The 13,956-nt window shown below is 45.5% G+C and overlaps 1 long non-coding RNA gene across 2 annotated transcripts; it reads right to left on the bottom strand.

The window, feature by feature from the left end:
• Positions 1-2,768: 2,768 nt before the first annotated feature.
• On the bottom strand, positions 2,769-13,704 carry LOC311612646. 2 transcript variants are annotated; one of them, XR_014793326.1, is made up of 3 exons: positions 13,397-13,685; positions 3,451-3,670; positions 2,769-2,923 (listed from the first exon to the last, which is right to left on the bottom strand). It is a non-coding gene; the product is annotated as an uncharacterized lncRNA (long non-coding RNA). The 2 variants fall into 2 exon arrangements; XR_014793325.1 differs by lacking the exons at positions 2,769-2,923; positions 3,451-3,670 and adding an exon at positions 9,014-10,998 and having other exon boundaries at positions 13,397-13,704.
• Positions 13,705-13,956: the final 252 nt, after the last annotated feature.

The following is a 13,956-nucleotide window of genomic DNA, read 5'->3' as shown; positions in this document are numbered from 1 at the left end:
GGAAACAACCACACCCCAAGTCTCAGGCTCACATCTACCAAACCTTATTTCCCGCTCTTACCACACACCAGCGGTGACAGGCACACGGTGCTTCCCCTGGGAGCACATGTGGCCGAAAGAAGTCAAACGCCAGCGGTTTGGGGAAATACAGTTCTCCCTCAGGGAGACCAAGCACCTAGTTGGGAACATATAATGCAAATTTCAACGGCATTTGAATGTATCCCTCTCCTGATGAGAAAACGTTAGGTGTAGAGTGAGAATCAGAGAGGCTTGAATGCCAACTCCTAGGCCGCACAACTGACAGCAAAGTTCCACATGCACCAAACACACAAACACCCCTCCCCTTACATCCCCACCTCCCCAAGAGAGCCTGCCTCCAGGAAAAGGCTCTGGACCCACGTTCACACCATGTGTGCAGTGGCACGGACAGAAGCTAATAGAGGAGGTGCCAAGGGTCCATCCCCATGCTCCTGCCTTTATTTACAGCAGAAAACAGAACACTCTGTCACCTTGGAAACAGCCCACAAAGCAGTGTGCAAAGGCGTAGGAGATCCCTGTCTGCTCTCTGAGAGGTGGCTGGAGCTAAGTGGGGGTGGGGCCCCCTGCTTCTGACCCCCTGGGGTTGGGGAGTGTGTACTGGTAGTGGGCAGGCTGCACTGGCTGGAAGATAGCTGTGTGGCCTTTGATGGTCACAGCTGGCCACATAACATGCACCTCCTTGTCCTTTGTGTTCAGAGGTAGCACTGCGGACAAAGGATGAGCCCAGTGTCTGAGCCGGTGACCCACACTGGGGACAGTCCCATCCCCCTGTGTCCAGCTGCTCTTCACAAATCCCAGGGCGATCGGTGGTTGTGCAGCCTGGATCACGTTCCCTCTGAAGAAGCCACCAGCGCCTGGTAGGTTTTGCCATGGGTCCCAAAGGTCATCTCTGTGTCATACTTGCATATGTGTAGTCACTAATTTTCTCTTTCCTTTTCATGCTACGTTGTGTGAACGCTGCACTAATAAAACTCCTCTTTTGAGCTTCTTGGACTTTCCAGATGTTGATAGGGAGACGGCGCTCAGCTAAAGATAGCCCAGGACTCTGATAGTCACTGAGCACCTGAGGGCATTGCTATGTGGCTACTCCCAAGTTGTAGCAAACTTTATTTGCCTTTTGCTGGAGAAAGCACCTAATTCTTTTCTAGATTAAACATCACTGAGCTCAAAACTTCATAATAAATTCCAGTCCGTTTGGGTATTAAACTCCAGGGTATTTAGATATCTTTGGTACAACATGGTCTAATAGCAATGATAGCAGACTGAAGGGAACCCAAGCTTGGGTTTCAGCTTAGCTACTTATTACATGACTGGAGACAAGTCGTTTATTCATTTGTATTGAACGAACTAGAATAGATAACAGACAGCAAGCATGACTAATGATGCTGTTCCTAACGCCTTTGCCTGGGCAGACATGACTAATCAATTGCAGCCACATTCTTACTGATTCCGGAATGGTCCTCAGGATCCTTTTCAGTACAGCATTCCAAGCAGCTGGTCATCGGAATGAACAATCCATGCAAACGTCTTTAACTAGTGAATGTGATAGTAACAACTACAATAATAGCACCTTACACTTGTACAACATGGAGACTTTGCAAAGCATTTTCACGTTATCTCCATATTTTATAGAGAATCTGCAGGGGCCTGATGCAGCAGGGATCTCCCTTTTCCGGTCCCCCACGGAAAGAGAGATGAATGAACTGGTTCTAAGTGGAGGCAGCCAGGAATTGAGAAATAATAGAAATAAAGAGAGAAGGCACAGAAATAGATTTGTAGATGGGAGCTGGGTGGGCCGCCATCCTGTCTGCTGAAGAGGCAGGAAGAAGAAGGCGACCCCTCCCAGCACATTTATTTTATACCCCAATACCAGGAAGTGACACCAACTTATTTACATTCATAAGTAGGCCCTAGCATGCCCGCATTTACATATCTAGTCCCGCCCCTGCCGACACCTGGGCTGATATGAAGGCCAATCCGACAACATGTCCGCCATCTTGGAGAAACGTGTGGCTCTGCCTAAGTCTTGAGTTCAGCTGATGATAATTAAGGAAAATGGCCCATGTGCCTTCCCAGGCGGCCCTCTACAAGTATCTACCAGGTGTCGGCAACCTACGGCTCCAGAGCTGCATGCAGCTCTTTTGAAGCTTTGCCGCAGCTCTGACAGCAGGGCCGACACTAGCAGGGCCGATAGCAGGGGGTGGCGGGGAGCTGTATCACTTACCTCCGCCGCCTCCAGCGCTCCTGGCGCTCTGTGTGGTTTTTTTTCCTTCGGAAACGGGTCCAAGTGGCTCTTTATGTCTTAAAGGTTGCAGACCCCTAGACCTAAACTTTCACAGAGATTCCAACCTGAGTGTCAATTCCGATGACCAGCTGCCTGGAATGCTGTACTGAAAAAAAAAAAAAAAAAAAAAAGATTTTATTGATTTTTTACAGAGGAAGGGAGAAGGATAGAGAGTTAGAAATATCGATGAGAGAGAAACATCAATCAGCTGCTTCCTACACACCTCCTATTGGGGATGTGCCAAAACCAAGGTATATGCCCTTGACCGGAATTGAACCTGGGATCTATCAGTCCACAGGCCGGAGCGCTATCCACTGAGCCAAACGAATTAGGGCCACTCTAGGACTTTTGACTCACCTTCTGTTTTAGCAGAAGATTGATAAACTGTGAGAGTCAAAAAAGACTTTCAGTCAGATATAATTTTTTTTTTTTTTTTAGTGCAAGACATAAGCACCCTGGTGTGCCCAGGAGTAGGACTGTGGCAGCCGCAGGAAGCCACCTTCTCCGGGCGGCAGGGATGGCAGAGTGGCTCCACACAAAGGAAAGAATGAAGGACAACACGTCTGGGGGTGTGATGCCCTGCAGGGAAGGCCATTGGCGCTGGAAAGAGGAATGCTGGGATTATTGATGATAATTTGCTCTCATTTGTACCCACATGCAATAGGTCTTGAGACATCTAAGTGTGATATAATAAGAAGTCAAATTTCCAAATGAATGATACAGCCCTTTAAAATGTGTAACATCTTATTATTTATTTATTTATTTATTTAATTTTTAAAAGAAATATATTTTTATTGATTTCAGAGAGGAAGAAAGATGGATAGAAACTTTAATGATGAGAGAGAATCACTGATTGGCTGCCTCCTGCATGACTCCACTGGGGATCAAGCCCACAACCTGGGCATGTGCCCTTGACCAGAATCAAACCTGGGACCATTCAGTCTGCAGGCCGATGCTCCATTGCCCCAAATTGGCTAGGGCAAAATGTGTAACATTTTAATCTTTGCGATACAAAGTTTGCTAAAACACACATACATTTTGCTACGTTCTTAAACAGAGAAAACAGATGACATTGACCCGTTCCTTGGTGTCTCCAAGCCCGCTCGAGCACTGACTACATTTTGTACCTGCACGGTGAGCCCAGGATCTGAGGTAAACTGCGTCCACGGCCATGCTTTCTGAATGCTCACATTGGTGGGTTTTTCTCTCCCACTGTTACCGGCGGTCGATAGACACTTCTTGCTTCTCCCAGGGAGACAGTTTCTAGGACTCTCCCCATCATTCTTCTCACTTGATACGGAACCTGCTTTGGGTCTAGAAGTCACATGATTCGTGCAAAAATCCTGCCTAAAAAAAAAAAACTTGTTTCTAATTTCTGACAGGAGTTGAGAAGGTTTGCCAGAGAATGAAGTGCAAGTCTTTAAGAGAACTATTTGGACTATTTGGAGGGATTTCATTTATTTATTTATTTATTTATTTATTTAAATATTTGTCTTTAAATCAATCTTTATTGTTCTTTTTTTTTAAAAAATCAATCTTTATTGTTCATATTATTACAAAAGTTCCTCATTTTTTGCCCCCTCTACCAGGTTCCCACCCCACCCTCTGCCCTTTCCCACCCCCCATTGTCCTCATCCATAGGTGCACAGTTTATGTTCAGTCTTTTCCCCGCACCCACCACTTCCCTTTTCCCTGAGAATTGTCAGTCCACTCCCCTCCCGTATCTCTGATTCTATTATAATCAACAGTTAATATTGTTCATCAGGTTTGTTAATTTCCTTGTTTTTTTTAAATTAATAAACTTATATTTTTAAGAATAAATTTTAAAATCTAATAATTTTAAACCTTGTTTTTTCTGCCCTGGGAACTAAGAAGCAAACTTGTTTACATGTAAACTTGCCCTGGGGCTATCAAAAGGCGTACCCATTCAAATGTAAATGAACACATTGTTTAAAGATAGCTGCTGGCTGGAATTGGATTACCTGTTCTGGGTGGGAAGGGCATGTCCTCTCCTTTCTCCATTAAAATTAAGGTGTTAGCTTTAAAACCTCTTTTTGGCAAGAGACCTTAAACTTTCAGAACTTTAAATTTTTCAGGTAGCAAATCAATTACTTAGCATTTTCTCAAATCAATAATACATCCACCTTCCCAAGGATACACTTCAAACAAAAGACACATCCAAATAGATTAACCAACCTCATCCAGACCCCACACAAGGCACTCACAGATCAACACCCCAGCGCTACAACAACTCAACACATCCAGATCTAAGCCTTCATCACTTGATTCAGCAGACCCTCAAGTTCCCCCAAAAGTTTCCAGCCATGTCTGAGAGGCAGCCCTGGGGCATGGGTAGGCGAGGAGCAAGCTGTTCCGGCCCGGCTGCTCTGAGCCTGGCTGCTGTTGCTCCTGGCCTGGCGACTGCTGCTTCGGGCCCGGCTGCTCCGTATCTGGCTGCTCCGGGCCTGGCTTCCCTGGGCCTGGCTGCCACTGCCCCAGGCCTGGATGCTCCACCAGGCCTGGCTGCTGCTGATCCAGGCCTGGCTGCTCCAGGCCTGTCTGCTTGGAGGGATTTTAAATTAACTTCATCTTGGCTGTGTTTCCCCAAATCGAAGTTTCCAGATGAGGGGCTCTAGAGGACGAGACTTTAGTGTATAAACAACTGAGATGCTGGGGAGAGGGAAAAAGTGATCCCTTCCACCCCATCAGCATTATCCTATTCACTTTAAGGAAATTGTAGCTAATATTCTGAATTAATTAGATTGCACAATCAAAGGCAAACAGCATAATGCAAACATCTTGTTATGGAAATTAAAGATTGCAGGGCCTAGATGAAATTTGAAGATGAATTTTGTATGAAGAAATAAAATAGTTTTGTTAGGAAAGAAACCAAGAAACCACCTCCCACAACAAGTTCCAAACTACAACTGAAAGACAAAATGGACATCATCCAGAACCACAGAAAGACTGGCTGAGTGGAAATTCTACAACTAGAGGGAAAGAGAAAAGCACAGAGACTCAGAGGAGGTGTGGAAGGCAGAGTTACAGAGGCGTGTGAGCAAAGAGGGGTAGCAACTGAGTATGTGGCTGGCTTTTTCAAACTGCAGGGAAACACAAGCTCCTCACTGCTTTGAACTCCAATTCCAGGTGAGACTCTGGGAACCCAGACTCGTATGGGGAGAAACTGGACTGTCTGGCATCGGGCAGAACTTGAGGGCAGTTTTCTCTCAGAGGTTCTTGCAGTGATTACTGAGGGACACTGAGACCCAAGGGCCTCTTAGGGCAAGGCTGATAGGAAGACATTGCTGTTTGCCCCTCCCTGAGACTCCGCCCCACCCAATCTGTGTGCAGAGGCTTTTGCATATGAATGGCCTGGTCCTTTTAAATCTAAACTTACCTATCAAACTGCAGCTGAGTCAGAGAACCAGAACATCCAAAAGAAGGCCCAACGCCCCACAGCAGCTTGCATTGCTTCACAGCTGGGCCTCATCTGGGCACCTCCAAAACCCCAAACAAAGAAGAGGAATCTGCAGATCTCTCTGTAGATCCTGTGGGGTGGACTCAGGCAGAGGCTAAATTAGCACCTTCTTGGAGATCCAAGAGCCAGTGTACCCAGGGGTCAGAGTAGGACCATCCAGATTGGTCCTACAACTCCTTAGATCCATAAGGGACACAATCAGGGGGAAGACTCACTGAGCACCAAAGCCCCACTGAAGCAAGTCTTGCCTCATAAGGGTTTCTCCAGCACAAAAGTTCTCCCATTGTGGAAACAGCTATTCCTCACAGCTAATTGGCCTGGAGGTCAATTCCTCCCAGTGATAACAACAACAATCAAGGCTTAATTACAACAAGACTGTGCACACAGCCTACAAAGGGGTGCACCAAAAGTGTCCACCTCAGGTAACTGGGGAGGCTGAGCCACTGGGCCCTATAGGACACCTCGTACACAAAGCCACTCTATCAACTCAGGGAAGCAGCCAAAATGCAGAGACAAAGAAAAAGGTCACAAATGATAGAAATGGAGGAAAACAAAACTATGGGGTATAGAGTTCAAAACCACAGTTATAAGGTTTTTCAAGAATTTTCTAGAAAAGGTTGATAAATTTAGTGAGACCCTCAAGGATATGAAAAAGGACTAACTAGAAATTAAACATACCCTGACTGAAATAAAAATAATATATAGAGATCCAACAGCAGACTAGAGCAGTGGTTCTCAACTTTTCTAATGCCATGACCCTTTAATACAGTTCCTCATGTTGTGGTGACCCTCAACTATAAAATTATTTTCGTTGCTACTTCATAACTGTAATTTTGCTACTGTTAATGAATCGTAATGTAACTATTTTTTTTTTCTGGTGGTCTTAGGCTCTACAGCATTTACTCTCAACCTGTGGGTCGCCTAAGACCATCTGAACAATAAAGATTTAAAATAAATAAAATAATTTTGTTAGAGTAATTTATTACAAGGGAGATCACCTACAATATCATTTAAATACTGTCCCATTCACCACAGACAACGCTTCCCAGAAAACAAATTTAAGACAGACTCCAGACTTGATAAATATCGAAAGGGTGTATTGCTGGCCTGCCTCTGCCTGTTTTCCTTTGGACAATCAGCAGGCTTTGTAAAAACAAGACATTTCCTAACATAAGCATTATCGTCGCAGAGAAGACTGGAAATCCTGAGTGATGCGAGCAATGTCCCTTGGTTATGACAGGAAGGCTGCATATGTAATCTTTGAAGCGAATAAACATCTTCAATTTCTAGTATTATATCATCCAATTCCAGGAAAACATTATCATAATATGAAATAGATGAGAAAGTAAATAGCAGTCAGAACTATCAGCAGGCCATGAGAAAGGGTAGGTTTTTCTCTCTTCTGAGTTGGGCTACCCTCGCTTAGTGGGAGAAGCTGGTAGAAGGTGGTTCTGGGCTCAGACCTCAGTGCCTGTGTGACTTAGGGCAAGTTACGAAATTTATTTCACTGAACCTCTGTCCTTCTGACCATCAATGAGTGGCAGCAATCCTTTCTTCCCAAATGAGACAACGTACATTTACGTACCACCCTGTATTTCCTCTATTGGGAACTGCAGGGCTACCCCCTCAGTGTGCTGTTCTCACGGCCAACCCCAGCTCCCCTCTTTGTCTTACTGCATAGGGGCCCCCAGCCACCAACCTGAAGCCAGTTCTTCCTCTCCTTCCTCCCACTGGCTCTGACCCTCCCCTCCCCCAGGTCATGTCTGACTTGGGAGATCACCTAATCTATACCTATTTCATAGTGTGCACCTCACCCACAGTGGTGAAAGCTCAATAACATAACATTTTGTCGAAGTAAGGAACTGTAGTTTTTATCTCTGGATACCTATGGAACTGGAGTGAAGTAACAAAGAAATAGCTCAATAAGTCCCAGTTTGCTCTCTCCCTGTCCCTGCTTGTGCTCCAATTGCTGACAATGCCTGCAGGACTGGCCCCTTGTGGGTATTTCTGGTGGGCCCCTCTGGGTATGTCCCATGATCCTACCACTACTGCGTAACAGGGAGCTCCTAGGGGACACTGTGTCCCCTTTTACAGAGGAGGGCCCTCAAGCACAGGACATTCAAGTCTCTTGCCGCAGGTTAAACAACAGTGAGTGAACAGGATCCACCTCCCATCCAGCTGATGCTAGAACTCATCTAACTCCATCCTGTTCCCTCCTCACTTAGTCTGAGGTCACCCCTGGCACCCCACATGAGATCATGTATTCTGTTCTCAACACTGCTGGTGCTTTGGGCTGGTGCTGTTGGTCCCTTTTCCAGAGTTGGTCGGAGCTCTCTCTCTCCTTTGTGCATTAAACTCTATCAGAGGTGTGGCAGAGCTCCTTGTGTCTCCATGTCCTGTACAAAGTTTCATGAAATGATCTTTATAGACAGGGCTTAAGTTCATCAGGTATGGTCTGGTAAGGGTTGGTTGTCTGTTCTGTTTGATGAATGCTTGCATTGCTCTGGGTATTAAATATTTTGAACAGCACCTCTGCTCCCAGAGCTATGTCTCCACAGGAATCCACAGATGCCTGCTGATGGGAATCTGAGCCTGAAGTGTAACCTGAATGATGGACACCACGCTTCAAACACAAATGCCTGTCCCCATCAAAGACCAAGATGGGTTTGGATGAATGGTCAGTATCAGACTGATTCAGGAGTTTTCCTCCCAGAAGTTGTAGACCAAATATGTCAAAATCAAAGGCTATCACAGGCCAAATAAACAAGGTTTAAGTTTCTGTGGGCCGCAAAAAACCCCCAAAAGCTTCAATTTCCATAGAAACGTAGGTTTATTTTGATAGAGACATGCTGAATACAAAGGGCTGAAATAAATGAGTAATCATTAACATAAAAAATAGAACATTTTAATTAAAATATTTTTTCTTGAACATTAATGTACCAGGCACTGAGTAACTGCACAAATTAATGTGTAACACAAATACACCTAATTTCTTGTTCTCCAAAAGCGAAATATTTCCTGCTGCGCACACCAAACAAGTCAGTACAGGTTCTTGGGCTGTCGGAGATCTGTTCCTAAGGCGTGATGAGACGTGATTTGATTTTTGCCGTAAGTCAGAACCCACCTACATAAGCACCCACGTCACTCTGTGTATGGAGCACATACACAGCAGTACTGAAGTGAAATTGTAAAAACATTTTTTTTTTTTAAAAAAAAGATAACAATTCCTTGTGATAAATAATAAAAAACATAAAGCACATATATATATCGAAATAATGGAACTTTTTTTACATATTAGTGGCCTGGTGCACAGAATTTGTACACATTAAAAGGAATTAATTATAGGAAATATTTTAATATTGCTATTTGCCTTTTCTCTATAATAGAAGGGTCAGAGAAGAAAAAAAGTTAGTAAGATCTATATGAAAATCTTTCTCCTGTTTGGGGGGGGGGGGGGGGCATGGTATCCAAAGTTAAGTCCCTGCCCATCCATGCACACCTCAAAATTGCGAGACCCAGACCCAGCCGGCCTCACCCCTGTCAAGCCCCGCTGGGCGGGGGAGGTGCAGCCTCAGATCCTTTGGCCTTGTGCTGGGCAGTGGGGTGCAGCCTCAGGTCCCCTGGCTGGGGGTGAAGGGCGCAGCCTGAGGTTCCCTGGCCCCGCACCAGGGCGGGGGGTTGGGGGCACACCTTGAGGTCTCCCGTCAAGCTCCGCCGGGGGGGGGGGGGCGTCCCCCACTGATCGCTGGTTACAGGAACCTCCACTGTGGGCACAGCTATCTTGTGATGGTGTGAGGGTTATTTTGCATATTCTCTTTATCACATAGGATGGGAGATGGCTAACCCAAGGACTGCTTATACACGACTAACAACGGGACAATTGGCTGCTAAAATATTCACTGCTAGTATTAGTAGAGAAATGGTGCGCCTGCGTGTAAGGCATGTAAGGGAAATGAATGCAAAACGATTATAGTAATCAGTCATTAATGAACATTGTACTTTGCTATAATTATGTATAACAGGATATTGTAAAAATTAAGTTACAACATTTTTATTAAAACGTTTCTAACATACCGTATTGGCTGGGCCACAAAAATATTTGTCGTGGGCTGCATGTGGCTCGAGGGCCGCAAGTTTGACGTGTTTGTTGTAGACTTTCAAGCAGACAGACATCTGATGAGCTATGTCACTGCCAGGTATGGCCAGACACAGCTGAACATGAATGGGACACACATTACTTAACCTCTGCACATCAGATATTAAGAATGAACCCTCAGAAAGAAAGCAGACACCCCAAAACTCTCACAGTAAATGATACATTTCTCTTTTTCTTCTTTTGATTTTAATGTAGGCTGATGACATAAGTCCAAAACATAATTCTAGGAAAGAATCTTACAAGGGGACAAAATAATGTATTTCAAGTGAATAGCTTTCTGACAGTTTGGCTTTTAAGAGTATGGGAATTACAAATAGATTTCATCTTGCATGCCAATGCTGATGAGATGCCAACCATAACCTAAAGAATCGGGTTTGAGCAAGAAAGACTATAGGCTCAGCATAGGAAGTTGGCCCAGGGCTTGGATGGGACAGTAGTAAGAGTAGTCTCATGAATTTGCCGACTCTGTATCCATCTGATAGTTTTCTGACAATATTGAGCTTGCTGGTAATGACTTGTGAAGATTGCAGTGTACATTCTCCGAGAAGTAAATATTCTACATTGTATATTCAGAGTAAACGCATAACCACAGCAGTCAGCTACAGTCAGTAGGTTTGGCATGCTTTATGAATGTTAAGAGATGTTAATTTTATGGAAGCCCTCTCCACCTGCTCAAGGAAGATCGTGGCAGCATCTGAGGCAGGATCAGAGTCTTCCTTGGGGAAACTTCCGGGCGCACTCTAAGACAGGGAGGAGGAGGAGTTCCCAGTACTTCCTATAAAGGGGTAGGAGGGCTGCCTCAAATTTGGAGGCAACTTGTTCCTATTTGGGTGTCCCTCCAACCCATTGACCAAGTGACACAACAAGCTGTTAGTGTTGCAGGAGGCCCAGAACAAGAGAAGGCTTTGAAATAGGCCCAGTGCTGCGCTCCACCCGCGGCCATCTGATCCAGCAGATCCCGCGGTGCTTGACGTGTCTGTGGCTGAAGGCGATGGTGCTACCGTGTTTCCCCGAAAATAAGACATCCTCCGAAAATAAGACCTAGGGCATGGAAAGATAAGACATCCCCTGAAAATAAGACCTAGCGCAACTTTGGGAGAAAAAATTAATATAAGATACTGTCTTATTTTTGGGGAAACAGGGTAGGAGCCGGTGGCAGCCTTGCAGGTGAATGGCGGCTCAGATCCTTAGGATTTTAGAGCAAAGCCCTGCCACTCACATTTGAGAAAGGGCTCTTGGCCCTCAGTAGAGACTGAACACTTAACCAGGGGCCACCAAGTTGCCATGAGACCCGAGCTACCTAGCAGGACTCATGAGGAGGTACACTGCACTCCAAAAGCACTATTTGCATTTTCTAGCTCACACAGAGAGGAATCTAGGGAATGGTCCCAAAGGATGTGGAATAATGGTGGAGGGAACATAAAGTTGGACCTGGCTTTTGGACTCTGGAACTTACACCACTCTCTCCTTCTAGTCCTTCAGACTGCAGATTGTGGGATTTCTCATATATTAATAAATATAATAAAAAAAAATATCTCCTATTGTCGTGTGTGTGTGTCTCCCCCCCGCCTCCTCTTGGGAGAACCCTAATACAGCCAAGTTTTGTAACATCTCTATGTCTTAAGTTCCCCATTTTAGAAAATTGGAATTAATGGATTTCCTACCCTGAGTTGTGAGGATTTAAAAAAAGTTGATTCATACGAGTTTGCTATGGTCAAATCAGTGCCTTACCCATTTTCATATTCTTAATACCTAGTCAGGCTTCTGGCAGAATGCAGATTTTCATAAATACGTTAAATGACCATCACTTTTTCAAAATACTCCAGACGTATATAACTATTGTATTATTATGTTATTCAACAGGTATTTATGGGTACCTACTATGCCTAGGCATTGTGCTAGGGCCTGGGCACACATTTAGAAAAATAATATTTTCATTAAAAGGAAAATGAATCACTGACACATATTATGTCAAACTATTTTTTCCTCACAGAGCTATTCTTACTTAAACAATAATTCATTCCATGAAAACTTTCTTTTATTGAAATGAATAAAAAATATCAATATTTTTTTATTGTTGAAAGTATTACAGATGTCCCCTTTGAACCTAAGATCAAAACAAATATTAAATAGAAGATAGGAACTTAAGTAAGGATACTTGAGTTTTATTCCATAGTGGAGATGTTTCCAGATTTAGAGCAAAGGCATACACTTAACTTTGTTTCAAATAGGCTGATGATTCTGACTTCCTCTATAGTAAGGCTAGTGAATATAATCTAGAGCCATTTCCAGAGTAATCGTAACATGATTAGATTTTGCATTTCCTCATATGTGTGTTGGCCGGTGTGATTTGAAATAATTAGATTACAGGGTGGTCCAATTACTTGGTGTAAACAGTCATGCACACACCCTAATGCTTAATTACTGTGAGTAAATCAATCCCACCTCTGTAAGAGGCCAGATTATGCTGATCTCTGAATTCATGCACGGGGCCTCTAATGTGTATGTGTGTGTGTGTATGTGTGTGTGTGTGTGTATAATATATATACACACATACATACACACACACACACACACTGAGTGGCCAGATTACTTTCACAGTGTAAGGAATTCAAGGTGCTCACTCATACCCATGATTAAAACTTTAGCAGTTAAAACAACTGCTGACATTCTCTGAGAGATGAGTTTTTCTTCTGAGTAGAATCTGCAGTTCTACCCTGATTTAAACTTTACAGTAATTTCTCTCTCACAATTTTTAAAAATGTAATACTTTCAACAATAATTTAAATTAAAAAAAACAAACCTCAGAATGGAAAACAAAAAAAACCTTTTTGCTGACCATACAAAACTTTTCTTTTTACTCTCAACTACTGTGCTGTACACCTGAAACTAATACAAAATAATATTGAATGTAAACTAATTGACAAAATTTTAAAAACTGAAAAATTTTTTAGCTCTTTAGTAAGAATTAGTAATACATTACATCTGGGTCTTGTCTAGAGAAATTTACCATTCAAGTTAAAGAAATCTTAGGACATTATGGCTAGTTACAAAAAAAAAATATTCTTTTCAATGGAAAACACCTATCATATTTTTATTGCTGGGTTTTAACATAAGTTCCTAGCTAGGGAAGGGGAGGAAGCCTGTCTGTCCACCGCCACAGGCCGCCGCTCGGTCCGAACCGCCCGGGGCCCGAGGACAGGTCGGGCGGGAAAAGCGCGCCGCTCGGCGCCCGGGTCCCGGCGGCCGCGGAGTCGGAGGCTGCGGAGCGGAAGGGACTGCGCTCATTAAATTAACCCAGGACGCGCCCCAGCTGGGCCCGCGGACGGCGGCTCGGGCAAAGCCAAGGGCGGGGACTCCTCCGATTCAAATTTCGAGCGGGTCGCCCGCGCGAGGATCAGCAGGTGTCTGGGCCCGGCGGCGGGCATTTCCGCCTTACCTGCCCGCAGGGCCGGAAGTCACCTAGCGGAGGCGCGGCCCCGCCCGGTGGCCGGCGTTTCAACCGCGCGGAAAGCCTGCAAGTGTACGCCCACGTGTAGTCACGCGTCTCCACGCTCCGGGCCGCGGGCGCCCTGCCTTCAGAATGCTCTGGGCCCGGGAAACCGGGCCATAGCTGGCGGGGGGCGGGGGGGCGCGCGAGAGGAGAAGGAGGGGGAGGGCTTTGCGAAACCTGGGCGCTCCACGTACCCCATTGCCCTGGGTACGCGCGGGAGGGAGCGCGGGAGGGAGCCCGGGAGGTCGCGCATGCGTCGACTGTTCTTCAGGCGCGTGTAGAGAGTCGCGCATGTGCAGAGCCCAGACGGGAAAGTGGAGCAAAGGGGTGACTGGCAGGTTGAGGACGCTTCAGCGGCTGAGGAGCCGCGGCGGCCCGGAGGCGCGTGCGCAGAGCGCCCGAAGGGGCGGGTCTCCTCCACGCGGGCGGCCTCGTGCGCCCCCTGTCGCGCGCCGGGGGACGGAAGGCGCGGAGGGGCGGGGAGGAGGGGGCGGCGTGGAGGGCGG

Source organism: Pipistrellus hanaki, assembly GCF_964339955.1.
Source record: "Pipistrellus hanaki genome assembly, chromosome: 18".
Lineage (NCBI taxonomy): Eukaryota > Metazoa > Chordata > Mammalia > Chiroptera > Vespertilionidae > Pipistrellus > Pipistrellus hanaki.
Note: the sequence above shows the minus strand (reverse complement) of the source record. Positions and strands in the feature narration are given on the sequence as shown.